Source organism: Pseudorca crassidens, chromosome 13 (assembly GCF_039906515.1).
Source record: "Pseudorca crassidens isolate mPseCra1 chromosome 13, mPseCra1.hap1, whole genome shotgun sequence".
Classification (NCBI taxonomy): Eukaryota; Metazoa; Chordata; class Mammalia; order Artiodactyla; family Delphinidae; genus Pseudorca; species Pseudorca crassidens.
Window position 1 is genome coordinate 73,148,255 of NC_090308.1, and position 21,904 is coordinate 73,170,158.

The 21,904-nt window shown below is 37.5% G+C and overlaps 1 long non-coding RNA gene across 2 annotated transcripts in view; it reads left to right on the forward strand.

Moving 5' to 3' along the window:
• The window catches only part of LOC137204799 (uncharacterized), a 42,985-nt gene extending 27,099 nt beyond the window's left edge, over positions 1-15,886 (forward strand). Inside the window, exon 3 of one of the 2 annotated variants that reach the window (XR_010933845.1) lies at positions 15,775-15,886. This is a non-coding gene — a long non-coding RNA (uncharacterized lncRNA). Of the gene's footprint in view, positions 1-13,447; positions 13,568-15,774 lie in introns of those variants that run through there. The other variant, XR_010933846.1, reaches the window with a different exon arrangement.
• Positions 15,887-21,904: the final 6,018 nt, after the last annotated feature.

Consider the following 21,904-nt stretch of genomic DNA (forward strand, 5'->3'; position numbering starts at 1 on the left):
TTAATTTCTCTTTCAGATTTTCCATCATTAGTGTATAAGAATGCAAGAAATTTATGTGCATTAATTTTCTATCCTGCTACTTTACCAAATTCATTGATTAGCTCTAGTAGTTTCCTGGTAGCATCTTTAGGATTCTCTATGTATAGTGTCATGTTCTCTGCACACAGTGACAGTTTTACTTCTTCTTTTCCAAATTGGATTCCATTTATTTCTTTTTCTTCTCTGATTGGGGTGGCTAAAACTTCCGAAACTGTGTTGAATAATAGTGGTGAGAATGGGCAACCTTATCTTGTTCCTGATCTTAGTGGAAATGATTTTAGTTTTTCACCATTGAGAACGATGTTGGCTGTGAGTTTGTCATATATGGCCTTTATTATGTTGAGGTCAGTTCCCTCTATGCCTACTTTCTCGAGGATTTTTACCATAAATGGGTGTTCAATTTTGTTGAAAGCTTTTTCTGCATCTATTGAGATGATCATATGGTTTATCTGCTTCAATATGTTAATATGGTTTATCACATTGATTAATTTGTGTTTTTTGAAGAACTCTTGCATTCCTGGGAGAAACCCCACTTGATCTGGTGTATGATCCATTTAATGTGCTGTTGGATTCTGTTTGCTAGTATTTTGTTGAGGATTTTGCATCTATGTTTATCAGTGATATTGGCCTGTAGTTTTCATTTTGGGAACATCTTTGTCTGGTTTTCGTATCAGGGTGATGGTGGCCTCGTAGAATGAGTTTGGGAGTGTTCCTCCCTCAGCTATATTTTGGAAGTGTTTGAGAAGGATAAGTGTTAGCTTTCCTCTAACTGTTTGATGGAATTTGCCTGTGAAGCCCTCTGGTTGGGCTTTTGTTTGTTGGAAGATTTTTAATCACAGTTTCAATGTCAGTGCTTGTGATTGGTCTGTTCATATTTTCTATTTCTTCCTGGTTCAGTCTTGGCAGGTTGTGCATTTCTAAGAATTTTTTCATTTCTTCCAGGTTGTCCATTTTATTGGCATAGAGTTGCTTGGAGTAATCTGTCATGATCCTTTGTATTTCTGCAGTGTCAGTTGTTACTTCTCCTTTTTCATTTCTAATTCTGTTGATTTGAGTCGTCTCCCTTTTTCTCTTGATGAGTCTGGCTAATGGTTTATCAATTTTGTTTATCTTCTCAAACAACCAGCTTTTATTTTTATTGATCTTTGCTATCATTTCCTTCATTGCTTTTTCATTTATTTCTTATCTGATCTTTATGATTTCTTTCCTTCTGCTAACTTTGAGGTTTTTTTTTTTGTTCTTCTTTCTCTGATTGCTTTAGGTATAAGGTCAGGTTGTTTATTTGAGATTTTTCTTGTTTCTTGAGGTAGGATTTTATTGCTATAAACTTCCCACTTAGAACTGCTTTTGCTGTGTCCCATAGGTTTTGGGTCATCCTCTTTTCATTGTCATTTGTTTCTAGCTATTTTTTGATTTCCTCTTTGGTTTCTTCAGTGATCTCTTGGTTATTTAATAGTGTATTGTTTAGCTTCCATGTGTTTGTATTTTTACAGTTTTTTTCCTGTAATTGATATCTGGTCTTATTGAGTTGTGGTTGGAAAAGATACTTGATATAATTTCAATTTTCTTAAGTTTACCAAGGCCTGATTTGTGACCCAAGATATGATCTATCTTGGAGAATGTTCCATGAGCACTTGAGAAGAACGTGTATTCCATTGTTTTTGGATGGAATGTCCTATAAATATCAATTAAGTCCATCTTGTTTAATGTGTCATTTAAAGCTGTGTTTCCTTATTTATTTTCATTCTGCATGATCTGTCCATTGGTGAAAGTGGGGTGTTAATGTTCCCTACTGTCATTGTGTTACTGTCAATTCCCCTTTTATGGCTGTTAGCATTTGCCTTATGTATTGAATTGCTCCTATGTTGGGTGCATAAATATTTACAATTGTTATGTTTCCTTCTTGAAATGATCCCTTTATCATTATGTGGTGTCCTTATTTGTCTCTTGTAATAGTCTTTATTTTAAAGTCTATTTTGTCTGATATGAGAATTGCTACTCCAGCTTTCTTTTGATTTCCATTTGCATGGAATATCTTTTTCCATCCCCTCACTTTCAGTCTGTATGTGTCCTTAGGTCTGAAGTGGGTCTCTTGTAGATAGCATATATATGGGTCTTGTTTTTGTATCAATTCACCCAGTCTATATCTTTTGGTGGGAACACTTAATCCATTTACATTTAAGCTTACTATCTATATGTATGTTCCTATTGCCATTTTCTTTATTGTTTTGTGTTTGTTATTGTAGGTCTTTTCCTTCTCTTGTGTTTCCTGCCTAGAGAACTTCCTTTTGCATTTGTTGTAAAGCTGGTTTGGTGGTGCTGAATTCTCTTAGCCTTTGCTTGTCTGTAAAGGTTTTAATATCTCCATCAAATCTGAATGAGATCCTTACTGGGTAGAGTAATCTTGGTTGTAGGTTTTTCCCTTTCATCACTTTAAATATGTCCTGCCACACCCTTCTGGCATGCAGAGTTTCTGCTGAGAAATCAGCTGTTAACCTTATGGGGATTCCCTTGTATGTTATTTGTTGCTTTTCCCTTGCCACTTTTAATATTTTTTCTTTGTATTTAATTTTTGATAGTTTGATTAATATGTATCTTGGCATGTTTTTCCTTAGATTTACCCTGTATGGGACTCTCTGTGCTTCTTGGACTTGATTGACTATTTCCTTTCCCATATTAGGCAAGTTTTCAACTATAATCTTTTCAAATATTTTCTCAGACCCTATCTTTTTCTCTTCTTCTTCTGGGACCCCTATAATTCGAATGTTGGTGCATTTAACGTCCCAGAGGTCTCTGAGACTGTCCTCAATTGTTTTCATTCTTTTTTCTTTATTCTGCTCTGTGGTAGTTATTTCCACTATTTTATCTTCCAGGTCACTTATCTGTTCTTCCGCCTCAGTTATTCTGCTACTGATTCCTTCTAGAGAGTTTTCATTTCATTTATTGTGTTGTTCACCATTGTTTGTTTGCTCTGTATTTCTTCTAGGTCCTTGTTACATGTTTCTTGTGTTTTCTCCATTCTATTTCCAAGATTTTGGATCATCTTTACTATCATTACTCTGTATTCTTTTTCAGGTAGAGTACCTATTTCCTCCTCATTGGTTTGCTGCATTTTTACCTTGCTCCTTCATCTGCTGCGTATTTCTCTGTCTTCTCATTTTGCTTAACTTACTGTATTTGGGGTCTCCTTTTCGCAGGCCACATGTTTGGCGTTCTCGTTGTTTTTGATGTCTGACCCCAGTGGGGAAGGTTGGTTCAGTGGGTTGTGTAAGCTTCCTGGTGGAAGGGACTTGTGCCTGTGTTCTGGTGGATGAGGCTTTCTGGTTGGCAGGACTATGTCTGGTGGTGTGTTTTGGGGTGTCTGTGGACTTAGTATGATTTTAGGCAGCCTTTCTTCTAATGGGTGGGGTTGTGTTCCTCTCTTGCTAGTTGTTTGGCTTAGGGTGTCCATCACTGGAGCTTGCTGGTCATTGTGTGGAGCTGGGTCTTAGCATTGAGATGGAGATCTCCGGGAGAGCTCTCACTGATTGATATCACGTGGGGCCGGGAGGTCTCTGGTGGACCAATGTCCTGAATTCAGGTCTCCCACCTCAGAGGTTCAGGCCTGACAGCTGGCCGGAGCACCAAGACCCTGTCAACCACATGGCTGGAGAAGATGGGCTATGAGTTGGGTGTCAGCCACTGCCCTGTTGTAGGTCTGTCTCAGCTGTCTCCAAAGATCACCCAGATACACTGGGTTATTACACCATTCCTCAGAACTCGCACATGCCAGTCTGGGATCTGTAGATGTCCTCCTGATACTCTTCACTGAAATACCTTGCATTCATGGTGGTGAGAGATATGCTAGTAGTGTTGGTTCTCTTCAGTTCAGAGACTGGGACAGTCTGAGCCTTCATGTGGCCAAGTCAGGAGCAGCTGGCCAACAATCCCAAAGTGATAACATGTCAGATTCCAAGAAGGCTTTCTGCAGCACCTGAGCAGTAGTCCCAAGCAGCTGCTCCTCTCAGCTGTAGTACTCTGACCAGGGAACTCGGTGGGACCCTCAAACGAGGATTTCTGCTGGCCCTAGAGCCTGACTTGCCCACCCAGGCAAGGAGCTGAAGAGAGCATCTCCCCGCCCTGTCTCACCAGAGGAGTGGACACCTGCTATATTCCATTAATTTTGATGTGTGGTGTTTCCATTTTCATTTGTCTCAAGATACTTTTTTGTTTCCCTTCGACTTCTTTGATCATTGATTTTTCATGTGTGTGTTTAATTTCCACACATTTACTAACTTTCCAGTTTTTCTCCTGTTATTGATTTCTAGTTTCTCACCATTGTGGTTATAAAAAAAATTTGGTATGATTGCAGTTTCTTAAATTTGCTAACCATTGTTTGTGGTTTAACATATAATCTATACTAGAAAATTTCCTGTGTGTACTTGAGAAGAATATGTATTCTGCTGCTTTTAGATTGCATATTTTGTTTACTAGATCCATTTGGTCTATAGTGTTATTCAATTCCTCTGTTTCCTCATTGCTTTTCTGTCTGAATGATCTATGCATTATTGAGATTGGGGTATTAAAGTCTCAATTATTATTGTGTTGCTATTTATTTCCCCTTTTAATTCTATTAGTATTCGCTTTATATATCTCTTATATTGGGTTCATAAATATTTAAAATTTTTATATCTTATTGATGGATTGATTACTATTTTATAGTGACCTTCTGTTTCTCTTCTGAACATTTTTAGGTAAAGTTTATTGTGTCTGATATAAGTATAGGTAACAAGGACTTAACAAGAATTTTGTTAAGTCCTTGCTTTCCTTTGGTTACCATTTGCTTAAAATATCTTTTTTTATCCCTTCACTCTCAGTATTTGTATGTTTAAAGCTAAACTGAGTCTCTTGTAGACAACACATTGTTGGATTTTTTTCTTTTTTAAATCCATTCAGCCACTCTGTCTTTTGATTGGAGAATTTAATCCACGTATGTTTAATTATTGATAATTAAAGACTTACTATGCCGTTTTGCCAGTTGTTTTCTGACTGTTTTATAGATCCTTTTTCCTTGCTTATCTCTTTGTCTTCTTTTGTGATTGGATCACTTTATGTAGCAGTATGCTGTGATTCCTTTATCACAATCTTTTGTGTATCTACTGCAGGTTTTTCTTTTGTATTTACCATGAGGCTTACATAAAATATCCTATTTTTGACATTCTATTTTAACCTGATATGAACTTAACTTTAATAGCACACCTAAACTCTATACTTTTATCTGTACCTCCTTCACATTTTAGGTTATTAATATTATAATTTACATATATTTATATTTAATATAAAATAACAAATTATTGAAGTTATGGGTTTATTTTTTAGTTTTTTAATGTTTTTTAATATGTTTAGTTTTTAAGTTTAAACTAGAGTTATATATTATAGAGTGATGAATTATGCATTACCACTATAAATTCAGAGAATCTGACTTTAACTATGTGTTTACTGTTACCAATGAGTTTCACATGTAAGTTCATATGTTTTTACAATGTTAATTAGCATCATTTTATTTCCATTTGAAAAATACCCTTTAACATTTCTTGGCAGGTCTAGTGGCTTTGAACTTTCTCAGCTTTTGATTGTTCAGAAAAGTCTTTATCTCTCCTTTATTTCTGAAGGACAGCTTTGACAGGTAGCATATTCTTAGTTGAAAGTTTTTTCTTTCAATATTTTGAGTATATCACCCCACTATCTCCTGGCCTGTGAAGTGTCTATTGAGAAATCTTTCAGTAGTCCCTTGGAGGTTTTCCTATATGTGACAAGTCACTTTTCTCTTGCTGCTTTAAAAATTTCATCTTTTTCTTTGACTGTTGACAATTTAATTATAATATGTCTTGGTGTGGCCTTTTTCAAATTCAAGCTATTTGAGGTCCTTTAGGCTTCATGAATTTGGATATCTGTTTCTCTTCCCAAGTTCAGGAAGTTTTTAGCCATTATTGCTTTAAATAAAAGTTCTGTCTTTTTCCTGTTGGCTTGATTCTCTGCCCAATTTGGACTCCATGGTTGCCTGGATGCTCTGGTCAGTCTTCCTAGTCAGGTGGAACTAATGCTATATTCAGCAGTTGAGTGGGGCTACAGATTTGCTTCTCTGTCCAGGCAAGCTCACAAAATGGGCTCCATCACTATTATGGCTCAATGGCTAAGGACCTGAATTAGACAGAACTGCCCACCAAGCCAGTGGGGGCTACCAGCTCAGCTCTTCAGGAGGCAAAATCTTTGGATCTAGGAGAATGGAAGTTCAGATTCATGTCTCAAATTAAAAGCCTGGATCCCCAAGACTGTGGAGCAATGGTAGTCCTCATACACTGTTGGAGCGAGTATAAATTCATGCAATCGTTTTGGAAAGCTCTTTGGCATTGACTATAAAGCTGGTCATGTTCATCCCCATGATGGAATATGACCCCTACTAGATATTTATCCCAGGGAAAATCTTGCTCTTGTGCATAATGGGGACATATAACATAATGTTCATAGCCACATTTTAGGTAACAGCCCCTCATTTAAAACACACATGTCCATGAATGGTAAAATGGATACAGAAATTTTTCTTCACTTAATGTCCTGATCCCTTTTTTATTGGTGTCAAATAACCACATGTTGATAGATGTCAGTTGCAATAGCAATCTTCCACCATACAAAAAATCATTACACACGAATTGGATTTTATGAAATAAAAAAAAGTAAAAGCAATTGGTTAGGTGTTATCACACTCTTCAAGTGCACGTAAGGTGCCAAAATTCTTGTTAAGTCCTCTGATTCTCTTTTCACATTCATTAGTGGTCCACATGTTGGAAAATGAGAGTCAATGAAGCTTTCTTTTTCATCATAATCAACTCTCCTTCTATTCCTTGCCATAACAACCCTGTGAAATTATGCTCTTTTAGTAAAAGATGACAATATAAGAACTTGGGGAAAATTTTAAAGGGATATAGACAGTTTGTAATGTAATTTTTCAGCAGAAGACCTCAACATCTTAAAGCTGATTACAAAAAATAAATAAAATCTGAATCTGAACCTTCCATCTTCCTGGAGCTAAAGAGTACATAAATTTCTCTATGTAAATGCATTTACTGATACATATTATCTACTCATATCTCCCCTTTCAATGACAATTTCTATAATACCTTTGGATATAGAGTCACATATTCTTAACAATAAAATATGGCACTATTTACACAGATATGATTGGGTGTTTTTTATCAACAGACCTTATAGCCTTGCTGCCCATTCACTAAGTCTCTCTATACCTGTTTTTTCCCCTCACAGGCTCTCTAGCCCTACTTTTTTCCCCTAAATTTCTCGGTGTCTTCTTGACTCACTTCCTACTGTAAAGAACTTAGATTCAGTGGTCCATCACTTCAGACACACTCAGGTCATGATATTTGCTCGACTAACTTACCTTATTTTATTATATGCATGATATCTCTCTGGCAAAGACACAAACCTACCTCAATCCAGTTTTCTGTCATTCTGAACACTCCTAAGGAAATCACTCAACTGGGCACATTTGAGACACTGGAAATGGCTAGTCTCCCACTTTGACTGGGCCCTCTGGGCTGCTCAGCAATACATCTATGTTTTCCTAGCAAGGTCTTTCTCAGCTTTCCAAAGTGACGATTTCAGGTCCCCCATTCTTCCCCAACTTCTGACGCTATGACTTCCACTTCACTCACAGCATATAATCTTGCCTCTTAACTGACAGAGACAGTAGAAGACATCAGATTAGAATTCTCTCGACTTCTTTCAATTACAGTGGCAAAATTACCTCTACCTATCTACCTTCTTCCCTTCGCTTTGACCATTTTACGAAGAAAGTAGCATGATTCCTCTTGTCCAAGTGGAACTCCCTGTGCTCTGGCTCCTGACTTCTCCAACTATTTTGGTAAGTTGGTTCACTCAATCACCAACTCTGCCGCCACCACTCATCCTTTTTATATCTCTAGATTTTTTTGTTGTAATGGATCCTTCTCTTGAGTATTTAAGGATAAGCATCTTTTAAAAATATCTCTTATTTTTCATTCTCACATTTCTCTTTCAGCTAATGTTAACTTGCCTATCCATTGAGAATCACATTTCTTGAAATAGTCCTCTGCATTCTCTGATTCCCCAACTCTCACTCTTTATCTCACATTTCTTATCATTCTTTGGTCTTCTGCTCAGATTTTCTTTCTCTCTCCTTATCCTAAACATAAGCTTCTTGAACTCCCGTCCTTGGTTCTCTTCTTTCTCTCCACTCTATACACTATGCCTGTGTGAGCTCTTCTTTCAGTAACCATTTAAATAGAGATTATTCAGATAGAGTCTGTTCAAAATTGAATATCTGCTCCAGCAAAGCTGACTTTTTTCTCTCTGGGAATGAATATCACACTAACCAGTTATCCAGGCAAGAAAACACCCTACATCTCTACAACCATTTACTAGTACGAGTCATTGCAGTTTTCTGCCAGGATTATTGCTAAAGCCCTTGGCTCACCTTTATGAATTTAGTATTGCTCTTCTTAAGATGTTCACCCTGAAACCAGAGTCATCCTCTAAAGAGCACATCTACTCCCATCACGTTCCCAACCGAAACCCTTAAATGGCTCTCCATGGATCCCTGATATAAACCCAACTCTTTTTCAGAGTTTACGAAGTCCTGAATGATGTGATTCAGGCAGGAAGGCCAGCTTCCTCTCATGTTACCTTCTCTTTATAGACTAAAAAAACTTAATTTTTCATTTCTGAGGTATATAATTCATCCTTTACTTCTGAAGCTTTCTAAACTATTCTTCTGGGTGGAGTAAGTTTTCCTCTGTGACCCACAGAAAACTGGCCTTCTCGAAAAGCACATATTGCATTGTGGAATTGCCTGTTTTCTTGCCTGTGGTCTCTGATAAAATTCCTGGGACAGAAGCTGGGCAAAGTTTGTTTAACTTTATATTCCTAGCACCTAGCAGAGTGCTGGGACACAGCGAAGGCAACTCAATATAAATGACATCTAATTTCATTGTAAAATGAAATCTAACCTGTCTGGTTCTTTCTACAATACCACATTCCTGAGTTTAAATGCACATATTAGGTGTTAAATGATTATTGAATGGATGCTTACTGAAAATTCTTAGTCCACCTCTGGTTGAAATAATTTACACTTCTCCTCTTTTTCCTTTTTGTTTTTATTTGCTAGGAATATTAGCTTCATTTCAGGTTAGGGTCATATGTTTTTCTATCCCCAATTCAAACTCTGCCAAATGCCTCTTTCCTTTCTTTTCTTTCCCTGTGACCACAAAGAAAAAATATATACACCTTGTTATGTCAAAAATCTGTGTAATTAAATGCAGCTGCTCTCCTTTTTTTTCCGGGATCTTTCTTTCTTAACTATATCCATTAATTCATTCAGACTTATTCTTTCTAATCAGTTTTTTATATGCTGTCGTTAATTTACCTATATCCAAGTTCTACCCCTGATTTAGATAATTAGAAAATAAACTACTTGGATCAATCTGAAGAAGAGAAAAGAGATCAGAGACAATACAAACTCTGAGCTTTTCTTTACAATATTGTGAATTTCTTAGAACAAAAGTTATGCCTTATATATCTTTATATCCTTAGGACCCCAGCTTTGTCAGGCCTATAATAGTTGTTAAATAAATCCTTGTTGAGTGAATATCGGTTTAGTGTCCTTGAATTTAGACCACATTTTGTCCCCAGCTAGCTTTGTGACCCTAATCAAATCATCTTCCAAATGAAACAAGACTAATTCATTTTTTAAGTCCTTCCAAGTTCTAAACTCTAAAATTCCATTTAAAAAATTTTCTACAGTAGGGCCTTCCCTGCTTTACCATTTAACATTCTCTCTTTGTACAGCACCAATTGAGGAATCGTTCATCAAACAAGTGTGGCAGTAAAATTAATCTATTAAAACTTAACCACAGATTAACTTAGCAGACTTTTTTTTTGACTAAAATTTAATCTTTGTGGGATGGAGTTAGTGTATTGGAAAATAATGATGATGGTGATGGTCATTTGCACTGGCTTACTAATTGTGATGAGTTCATGTGATTTTGTGATATTTGGTGAACAATTTAACACATTTAAAGACAGAAAAAATGAATACTGAAGTTTTCATATACAATATACATTAAATGTCAAAAATCTTCAATACATAATACAACTTAATTTGGAAAAAACTTGTTTTCCCACATAAAATATAACAATACAAGGGGCTCTGAATTATTACATTTATTTTAGGTAGATATTTGCTTTGCAGTTTATTCCAAGAGTAGAAGGGTGTATCCATGGGAAGTGCCTTCTCTTGTTGGCAGGGCGACAAAATCACCAAGGTACTAGTTGACACTTGTGAGCTCAAAAAAATAGTAGGGACATTCATATTCTGCGGAATCCCCAGGGTAACCGTGGATATCTTGAATATACAGACAACCACAGAGTTGCTAGGTGTGTTTGGTGGAAAATTCATCTTCATGTCATTTCTATGGCAATCATAAATAAATCTAACTACTCAGAAATCAATACAGCAGCTGCACATAAAATGGATATGTTCAGCAAAATCTGGAGAGTTTTAGTGTACGTCAGTAGTTTGGCTCTAGGCCTGCTTGTTTACAATAACAGAATGAGTTGTTGGGTAACTCTTACTTCCTATGTCAACTACCAGAGCTTCATTTTAGACTTGACTTTGTTCATGTTCAATAAATATTTTGAAAAGAGGACTGATGAGTTTAATTTTCCATGTAGAAAGACTGGCTTAATAATGTCTCCATTTATCAATGTAAGAAATAGTAAAAAAAAAAAAAGAAAGAAAAAAAATTGGGTTCTTTGGAAAAAATGGTAAATGGTCCAGCACTCATTTCATTCAACAACAACAAAACAACTTATTATTCTCTTGTTAGTATAAGATAAACATTATGCTAAGTACATTAAAGCTATTATCTTATTTAGTCCTCCCCAAACCCTATGAATTAGATGGTATTGTTACTCCATTTCACAGAGAAGGAATAGGCTCAGAGGAATTAAATTATTTGTCTGGATTACACAGCTAGTTAGAGGAAAACCTGGAATTTGAACACAAGCAAGCTTTGATTATTTTTGATTGAGAAAGTTTTTTCTAAGTAATATACAAAAAGCTAATGCCAGAAACCAGAAGGTTATACATTTGTTAACATAAGACATTAAAAAAAAAATGTTTGTATGATAAAAAAACATAGTAGAGTTAAAGAAAACAATAAATCATGAACAAATACTTACAGCTCACAATGAAGCATTTATTTCCCTAATACATAGAGAGTGCTTATAAGTCACTAATAGAAAGATCACACGTTCAGTGGAAAAATAGGCAACAGATATGGAGTATGTACAAAAGGAAATACACTTAGCTTTGAAATATACAAAAGAATGCAAACATCGCTCTCAATAAGAGAAATGTAAATTAAAAAACAATACCAAAATGATTTTCACTTATCAGATTGGCAAAGATCAAAAAGGGATAGGAACATGAATTGACAAAGGTGTGTGAAAAAAGGCACTGGTATATCGTTGGTGAGACTATAAATAGGTACCAACCATATGGAGGATGATCTGGTAATAACTATCAAAATTACAAATTCACTAACACTTTGACCAAGCAATTCTCCTCTAGGAATTTATAGCAAATATACACATTTGAAATGAAGTGTACATACGTTTCTTGTTGCAGTAATAGAAAAATACTGGAAGCAGCCTGAAGGCCTGTCAGTAGGGGACTGGTTAGGTGAATTGTTGTAGACAATGAGGTGGGTTATTTGTTACTTTGTAACCCCTAAGGAATCCCCATTTACTGGGACCCTAAGGCTGGGTACTGACTTGACCTCATTCTATAGTTTCCTCATTTACCACCTCATTTCCTGCTTCTCATAGGACAAGAGCCTCCATCCACATGACCAGACCTTGATACTCTGTCCATTTCTTTTCCTCAGAAGATACATCATGTCCTAAGTTAAAGACACCTTCATGGATGTGGGAAAAACATGCACACCATCTTGAAATGGTGTTCCAGGGGCAACCCATACCCTAGGCTCCCCATTTGACAAATAGGACTGTAGTGTCTTTTTAGGACACTGTGTACCACAAATCTCCAAATATTCCTTTGTAATATTTTCTTCCTGGATGCAAAGTTTTAGGCCTTTTAAATATATTGTGCTATATCTTTTATTTTTTCATTTTAACATCTTTATTGGAGTATAATTGCTTTACAATGGTATGTTAGTTTCAGCTTCACAACAAAATGAATCAGTTATATATATACATATGTTCCCATATCTCTTCCCACTTGCGTCTCCCTCCCTCCCACCCTCCCTATCCCACCCCTCCAGGCGGTCCCAAAGCACCGAGCTGATCTCCCTGTGCTATGCGGCTGCTTCCCACTAGCTATCTACCTTACGTTTGGTAGTGTATATATGTCCATGTCTCTCTCTCGCTTTGTCACCGTTTACCCTTCCCCCTCCCCATAGCCTCAAGTCCATTCTCTAGTAAGTCTGTGTCTTTATTCCTGTTTCACCCCTAGGTTTTTCATGACATTTTTTCCCTTAAATTCCATATATATGTGTTAGCATACGGTATTTGTCTCTCTCTTTCTGACTTACTTCACTCTGTATGACAGACTCTAGGTGTATCCACCTCATTACAAATAGCTCAATTTCGTTTCTTTTTATGGCTAAGTAATATTCCATTGTATATATGTGCCACATCTTCTTTGTCCATTCTATATCTTTTTTTTGAGAGTATTATTTTAGCTCCCATTTTAAATGGGTAGGAAATCTTGATTTTATATTCACGTGTTCAATAAACATTTATTGCACACTTGAATACAGCACATGTTAAGCATGGTGTTAATTGGGGAATACAAAGAAGAATAACATGGAGGTTCCTGGTTCAATGACCTAACAGTCCAATGGGGAGTAAGGATAAGACAATAGGTGCCGTAATCAAGGTGGTCCAGGACAGTGGGAAAGGGCGCATAATTTAGCTTAGCAGGCAGGAGGTGAGGCACTCAAGGTTTTGAAGACAAAGTGAAAGTCAAGCAGGAATTGGGAGCAGAAAGCTAAGTGGATAAGAGAGATTCAAGTGAACTTCTAAGATAATTTCATATAAATGACTTAACAGGATGTTTAAAGGGCAGAGAGATTTCTTGTTACTTAAAGTTCACTAGCTGATGACATACAGTAAATGTTATCTGCTTAGTTATTTCAGACTTTGAGAACATCCACCTTGGAGCAAAATGAAACCTTTGTTCTTTTTAGAGCATAATACCATGTTTGTTGATTTTGTGTCTCTGTGCTTTTTTTTAAAACTGATGACAATCATGAATATGTTCTCTTGCTGAAACTACATTATCAATTTTATGTAGACAGAAATGTAATTACTGAAGATGGATTTCAGCCAGGCCACCTGAATTAATAACCAGCCCGAATCTTCTTGCTCTGGGAGAGAGTGGAACAGAACTTTATTGACCACAGATGGTCATGACCTTTGCTATCTTCCTCACTCAGAATACCACAGGAGGAAGTCATCTAAAACACCATGACATTTAAACCAAGTGAGAAATACGTGTGTAAAATTTATGAGGACAAACTAACACTTTTCTTAATTTGCACCACTGTTTTTTAGGTACCATGATTAAAATATGCCTATTTAATGCCTCCAGAAAAATACTATAATTGTTTTTCTTTTTGATATATTGCTACTACCTTTAATCTATTTTTGCCCCACATGAAAATTTACCTTCTTTTGTTTTGTATGACTTTTTATGCCAGGTGGATGTAAAAGAAAATACTCAAATTCTCACTTTGCAGTCATGCATAGTGGCTATTCAGTCTTGGCTGGAAAAATGCATTCTCAATAGGCATATTCAGCCAATAGTCTATTCATAGCTTTGATTGTATTTGCTATAGCTGAAGCCTAAATAGCCAAGGTGAATATGCTCTAGGGCTTCACTTAACTCTATTTTGATTGCAACAATAGAAATACAATTCAAAGTAGCTCAAGTAATTAATAAAGTAATTTACAGTTCACTTTACCAAACCATTACAAGAACGAAGAGTAGCTGGTCTTGTGGGGAGTAAAAACCAGAAATTCAAATACCATAAGGACTTCTTCTTGATCTCTCGATTGTATTTCCCTTTGTGTTTCATCTTTGTCATTCATCCTGGCACCTCCATGTGGCTGAGACTTGGTGCATGGGTAGAAAAACACCTGTCCCTCAGCTTTGTTTAGAAATATACCAAGAAAGGGTATTGTTAAGCCCAAATTAGCTCATAACTACCATAACATTAGGTCAGAAGACTAGGGCTGAAACAAACAGGGAAAAATAATTTCCAAACAGACAGAGATGCTGTTTTCATGAGAAGCAAGAGTACTGGGCAGACAAAACTGTCAACAGTCTTTATGAGTGTTAAGGCATCAAAATTGCATTTGTTCAAGCTGTAAACATAACTCTCAAGGATTATTTATTTTTCATTTTTATACACAAAATAATCACTAAGGCAGCAGAGTTGCTTGAGGACAGATGTATCATTAAGGGTAAAATCTGTTGATTTGCTGTTTATGAGGGATATTAACTCCTCTTCAAAGCATAACAGTGTGTATTAGTGTGAACATCAAAAAATTTCAGAAAACCATAAGTTGTACTCACATTTTCAGCCTTCTGGTAGTTATTATCCTTGAAAGCAAATGCATTTGAAAATAATATACAGGAAAGAATCAAATTACTGGAGAAAAAAAGTGGTCATGAAGAACTTAGGGGCAGGATGGGAATAAAGACACAGATGTACTAGAAAATGGACTTGAGGACACAGGGAGGGGGAGGGGTAAGCTGGGACGAAGTGAGAGAGTGGCATGGACATGTATACACTACCAAATGTAAAATAGATAGCTAGTGGGAAGCAGCCGCATAGCACAGGGAGATCAGCTCGGTGCTTTGTGACCACCTAGAGGGGCGGGATCGGGAGGGTGGGAGGGAGGGAGACATAAGAAGGAAGAGTTATGGGGATATATGTACATGTATAGCTGATTCACTTTGTTATAAAGCAGAAACTAACACACCATTGTAAAGCAATTATACTCCAATAAAGATGTTAAAAAAATTACTGGAGAAAGAACTGATATTAAAACAAAACTCATTATGATGAGTCATTCTTTGCAAAGTCCCTTTCAATCCAAAAAATCAATTTCATAAACAAATAATCCAGTCTATGGCCATACCACCTTGAACACACCCAATCTCATCTAATCTCAAAAGCTAAGTAGGGTCGGATAGTACTTGGATGGGAGACTGCCTGGCAATACTGGGTACTGTAGGTTAAAACAAAACAAAATGAAACAAATAATCCTATGCCTTATTTGCTGGGAAAAATCAATTCAGCATCCATTCATTTATAATAGAGCAATATTTGTTGAGTGCCTTATTAATAGTAAAGTACTGTGCTGGAGGACAGCTAGTATCTGTCCTTGAGGAGTATATAGTAATTCAGGGACAGTAAGATGTAATCAGAAAGAGATATAACTTTAAAAAGTAAAAAAAAATTGCCAAAAAGGGCATATGGAAAGATAAGGACAATTGAAATTTAAAAGAGAATGAAACATATTTCCAGATAAAAGGGTAGAGGATGACTTCCATGGAAGAAGAATATCACAGTTTGCTGTCCATGGTAATTTTTTTTTTTTTGCGGTACTCAGGCCTCTCACTGCTGTGGCCTCTCCCGTTGCGGAGCACAGGCTCTGGACGCGCAGCTCAGCGGCCATGGCTCACGGGCCTAGCCGCTCCGCGGCATGTGGGATCCTCCCGGACTGGGGCACGAACCCGTGTCCCCTGCATCGGCAGGCGGACTCTCAACCACTGCGCCACCAGGGAAGCCCCATGGTAAGTTTTATTGCTATGAATCTCCTTGTATTTAATCTTGAAGGAATTGCCCACCAAAGCAGAAGACAGTGCTGTGGGCATCGTTGTGGCACCCAAGGCATCTTGGACAGTCCAGCTGTTCATCTTTCTCTTTAACTTCCACTCTTGAAGATTTGTCATTTGGTGGTAAAGAGTGAGGGTGGGAATATTTTCTATATATACTTGAAATATATGTATTTTTTAACTTTCAGGTTTAATGCACACGAGCATACATATGAATGTAAATATGTGTTAGCATTCATTGTTGAAGTAATTATTGAGAAAAGTACTGTATTCATTCATTCATTTATTCATTCAGTGAATATTTAGTGAGGATTGAGGACATGCTGGTAAACAAGGCAAGGTTTCTGCTCTCATGAAGATTACAGTGTTGTGGGAGAGACTGGCATAGTCCTATGGGATGACAAACCATAAGTAAATACAATACAATAAATAAATACAATTGGAGATAGTTAAAAGTCCTTTGAAAATAATAAAACACAGTCGAGGGATAAGGAGTAACAAGAGGAAAAGGCTCTAGGATGAACCATATAAACAGAACTGTCTTAATGATGAAACAGAAAAAGGACAACACTGTGTATGTGCAGTGTAATATCATAAGGCACTATGCTAGTTGCTGAGATGTATAACAATATATGTTTGGCATGACGTTTACTTTAGCAACCAGAAGTTCTAAATTAAATTGGAGAAACAGAGCATATGTGTAGTAAAAAAAAAAAAATATGGAATAGTACACATGACTATGAACCTGCGTATGAAGTATCAGAGTTTATGCAATCATGCAGTTATAAGGCTGTGAAACATAATTCATTATTTCGTGAACATATTTGATATGAGTGAATGAATTACCAAATTAGTATCTAAGCAAACATTCCTTCCAGTTAAACCCAATATCAGTATTTTTGCCAGTGGGTCTCTCACATGTTGTTGAAGACATACGGATGCAGAAGTATGTCTTCTTCCATGAGTGCCTGTCTCAGAAATCACCCGAATGCCTCAGCTAGAACAGCAGAGCTTACTGTTAACACATCTGCACTAACCCCCCATATTTGGTGCATCACTGAGGGCTTCTACTCGCCCAATTTCCCCCTAGTAGTATTCTCTGCATCTTCACAAACTTTCCCAGCAACTTCTTTTATGAGCTGTTATGAAAACTAGTGCAATATTCTTCCTATTATTCTCCTAGCATCCTCTCTTCCTCTATTCCATTTTTCTTTCCTAGGCAGCCAATGTGAGCTTAAAAAACTGAAATCTAATTGTATCTACACCCTTTCATCACTTCCCTTTGTTCATCGTACTGAGACCAAATTCTTTTTTTTTTTTCTTTTTTGCGGTACGTGGGCCTCTCACTGCTGTGGCCTCTCCCGTTGTGGAGCACAGGCTCTGGATGCGCAGGCTCAGCGGCCATGGCTCACGGGCCCAGCCGCCCTGAGGCATGTGGGATCCTCCCGGGCCGGGGCACAAACCCACGTCCCCTGCATCGGCAGGTGGACTCTCAATCACTGCGCCACCAGGGAAGGCCCCTAGACCAAATTCTTTATCGTAGACTACAAGCCCTTTGGTCTGACCCTTTCCTGCTCACATATATGCCTGTTGTTCTCTGCATTCCAGCCACACTGAGTTTCTTCCAGGTCCTAGAATATGTGATGCTACTGAAGCTGAATCTGACCCCTGTACCCAGACACCAAATTAAATCTAGGAGACAGAGTTTTGCGTGAAGTAGAAAAGAACAGCTTTATTGCTTTGCCAGGCAAAGGGGGCCACAGTGGGCTAATGACCTCAAAACTGTATGTCACAACTTGGAGAGGGTAGTGAGGAGTTTTATAGTAATGGTTCAGAGAGGGCGTGATCAGCTCGTGGACTGATTGGTTGGTGGTGAGGTAAGTGGGAGTCAACATCATCAACCTTCAGGTTCCAACCGGTCTGGAGCCTACGTGCTTGTGGACAGCATACTGCCATTAACCATTAGCTTTTTCCACCTAGTGGTGGTTTCAGTATCTGCAGAACAGCTCAAAGATATTGTTGTGTGTATCCCTTGATGGGGAACCAGGACGCAGCCCCTAGTCTGCACTATTGTTTCTCTTGACTGTTTGTTTCTCCCTTGTCTTGCATCCCCTCCCTTCCCTAATTAACAACTGCTTGAATCTGCCCGTTGGAACTCAGGGAAGGTCATAGAGGCTGAATGAAGCCTATTTCCTGTAATCAAAGAAATGGGGGCACAGAAAGGCTTTTGTGCCCAGGAGCCCCACAGGGCCCTGCTTGGTATTGCTACCTCTTGCTTCAGGACGGTGCCAGGCTCTCTTGATTTTTTTACCCATTTCTGCTGCCTCACCTTGCTTGCCTCTAATGCTTGCTCATCTTTCATATCCCAGGTTGTTTCTTTTCCTCTGGGAAATCATCCTCAACACCCCCAAGAGGTGCTGTGTAGCTTCCCCCAAAGCTGTTATTATAATTTTATTTTTTTGTGTGATTGTTTTAGTAATATCTGACTATTAGGATGTAAGATCTAATGAGGATGGGAACTGCTTGTTTTGTTAACTTAACACAGTGCCTCTCATACTGTTTGTTGAACAACTGACAGTATTTGAAGGTATTTGTTGAATGATTAAAAATCATTAATTTAAATTCTTTAAAGCTGTGTTCAACTTTGCCACTTCCTGCATTCTAAGGGTATAGTAGTGAATACACAAAATAATAAACTTTTCAAAACTATTGGGATACTGAGTTAATATGATTGAGAGATCTAGATTTATTGGGGGTGAGAAAATGATAACCTTTCAGCATGATGTTTCTCTAATGAAGAAGACATTTTATTTCCTCCAATGTCTTTTCATTGACTTTGAAGAAAACTTAATAAGATGTCAACTCACCATAACAGGTTGTATCTTACTTCAAATATATGACTTTCTACTTGCTAGAATGAATCCAGATTAGCGTTTCTGAATGACTAGACTTAAACGGTCATACTATTTTTTTTTCACCTGTATAAACAAATGATGCCTGATATATTGCCAAAGATATGTCATTTATCTTTAAACCTCTCAGAAGCTGCAAAAGACACTAGAAATGCAATATATTTATATAATTCAGACAAGTAGAGTGGATTCCAGGAGTTCCAGCTATTTCCACCTCAAAGATTTCTGTCCCCCAACCTGCAGGCTCCTTCCCAGCTGCTCAGTTATTATGTTTGTACTCGTTCTACATATGACCTCAAGGATTTAACAAAAGCCCTTCTGATAAGGACCCAAGTGTATATAAATTCTATTTCTCCTGAAGTCATGTAGATCAACTACCCTATTATAACTTGAGCAATACAAAATCAAGGATGACTGTTTTTTCCAATCTTACCTTTTAAGAACTCATTAGCAACACAAATTGGAGATCCCGGTAATTCTTCTCTTTGCTGGAGATTTTGTTTGGTTTTTTTTTCTATAGCTATCTTAGAATAAACAAGCATACCAAAAACATCTCCTGGTTACTTTTTAAAAAAATGTAATGAGTAAATGGACAGAGCAGTTGCTGATTCCAGGAGGTACTGTTAATCAAAAGTAGTGTTTTCATTTAATTCTTAATATATTTATATCTCACCTGGTTTCACAAAAGATTTGGGGGTGTTTATGTTCAAATTATTCAGTGCTTCCTAAACACACCCTAAAACTTAGTGGCTTAGAAGAAAAACTATCGTCGTTTTGCTCATGGATCTGCAGTTCGCCTAACGGGATGGTTTGATTTGCTTCTCATGGCATCAGCTGAGGATTATGTATATATTAGGGGAATATGTGTATATTAGGGACTGGAATATCTACTTCACATGGTTGGGAAGCTAGTACTGGCTGCTGACTAGGAAGACTGTAGGCTTGGAGCTTTTGTTCCCCTCTACATGGTTTTGCTTAGGTTTCTTCACAGTATAGCATCTGAGTTCCAAGAATAAGTATCTTTTTTTTTTTTTTTTTTTGTGGTATGTGGGTCTCTCACTGTTGTAGCCTCTCCTGTTGCGGAGCACAGGCTCCGGACGTGCAGGCTCCACGGCACGCGGGATCCTCCCAGACCGGGGCATGAACCCGTGTCCCCTGTATCGGCAGGCGGACTCTCAACCACTGCGCCACCAGGGAAGCCCAAGAATGAGTATCTTAAGAGAGCAAGTCAGATATGCATGGCATCTTTATAATCTAGCATCAGATGTTACATAGAATCATTTTTGTCACATTCTGTTGAATGATAATTAAATCCCACCCAAGCTCATGGAATGGTGGCATGGATCCCATCTTTTGATGGGAGCAGTGTCAATGTCAAATCCTCAGAAGAACATATAGAGTGGAAAATGTTGTGTCTACCTTTGGAAAATACACACTTTCCTCTTTGTCCACACAATTTATATCCCTCCCACATGAAAAATACAGCTATCACTCTCTCAAGAGCCTTGAAGTCTCATCACATTATGGCCTCCACTAGAAGTCCAACATGTCATCATGTAAATCAGAATTAGTCACAGATGAGAATTCTTAGGTACAGCTCCTTGGATAGTATTTTCTCAATCTAAAAATCCATAATCTAACAAGGCAAGTTATTTGACCATCAACACTCTTTATGCTATGGTGCAAAAGGATTGAATTACTGCTATAGACAAGTCCATTCCAAAAAGACAGAAAAATGATATGCACACAGCAGACATTGGTCCACAGCCGTTCTGAAACCCATCTGGGTATCTGTTGCCACCTTCTTAAATATGGCTCACTCCTACTTCCTGAGGATTGTTTTCCCCAGTCTTTGGCTCTGCCCTTTGAGTTCCTGTTGCCATCCTGAGTCATCTTTCCTTTTCCATACAAAATAGGTCTTCTTTGTAGCTGAATAAATTTCTTACAATGCCTCATTCTTAGGGAATTTTAAGCTTCATAGTCTTAAGTTCATTTTGTATTCTCCCTGTACTCTTCAGTCAAAATTGGCATAATTGTTTTTAAATCTGTGTTTCTTTTGTATAAATTTATAATTCACTCCATTAGAAAAAAATGGATTTCTTCCATACCTTAACCTCCTTGTGAAATTGCTGTATAATATCATTCTCATGATTTCTAAAATCTCATTATTAAATAGAATTTGTGATACATATTGAAGCTTCTTAGAGGACTTATTTGTGTGTCTGGAAGTTTCTATGAGGTATTGCCTTCAAATTTTCTGATGTCTTAACAGAGAATTTTGTAGTCCAATCCTGGATTTGATCTTTGCTCTGAAGCAAAGATTTCTTAATTTGAGAATTGCTTGTCATACAGAATGGCTGAGAATGAGAAGTAGTTTTATTTTTGAACTCAGAAGCTCCCAGTGTCTTATATTTTACAGCGTTTTTTAAAATTTAGTTCATTTCTCTTGTGCTTTATTCATAGGTAGCAAGATCAAGTCAGAGGTCACTTTTTCTTCCCCACAAGGCATATTTCTTTTTTTAAAAATTTCTTTATTTTTAAAAAAATCTTTATTGGAGTATAATTGCTTTACAGTGGTGTGTTAGTTTCTGCTGTATAACACAGTGAATCAGCTATATGTATACATGTATCCCCGTATCCCCTCCCTCTTGCATCTCCTTCCCACTCTCCCTATCCCACCCCTCAAGGTGGTCACAAAGCACCCATCTGATCTCCCTGTGCTATGAGGCTGCTTCCCACCAGCTATCTGTTTTACATTTGGTAGTGTATATGTGTCCATGCCACTCTCTCACTTCATCCCAGCTTCCCCTTCCCTGTGTCCTCAAGTCCATTCTCTACATCTGCATCTTTAGTACATGACTCTTTTTTTTTTTTTTTAACAGCTTTCTTGGAGTATAATTGCTTCACAATGGTGTGTCAGCTTCTGCTGTATAACAAAGTGAATGAGCTATAGGTATACTTATATCCCCATACCCTCTCCCTCTTGCGCCTC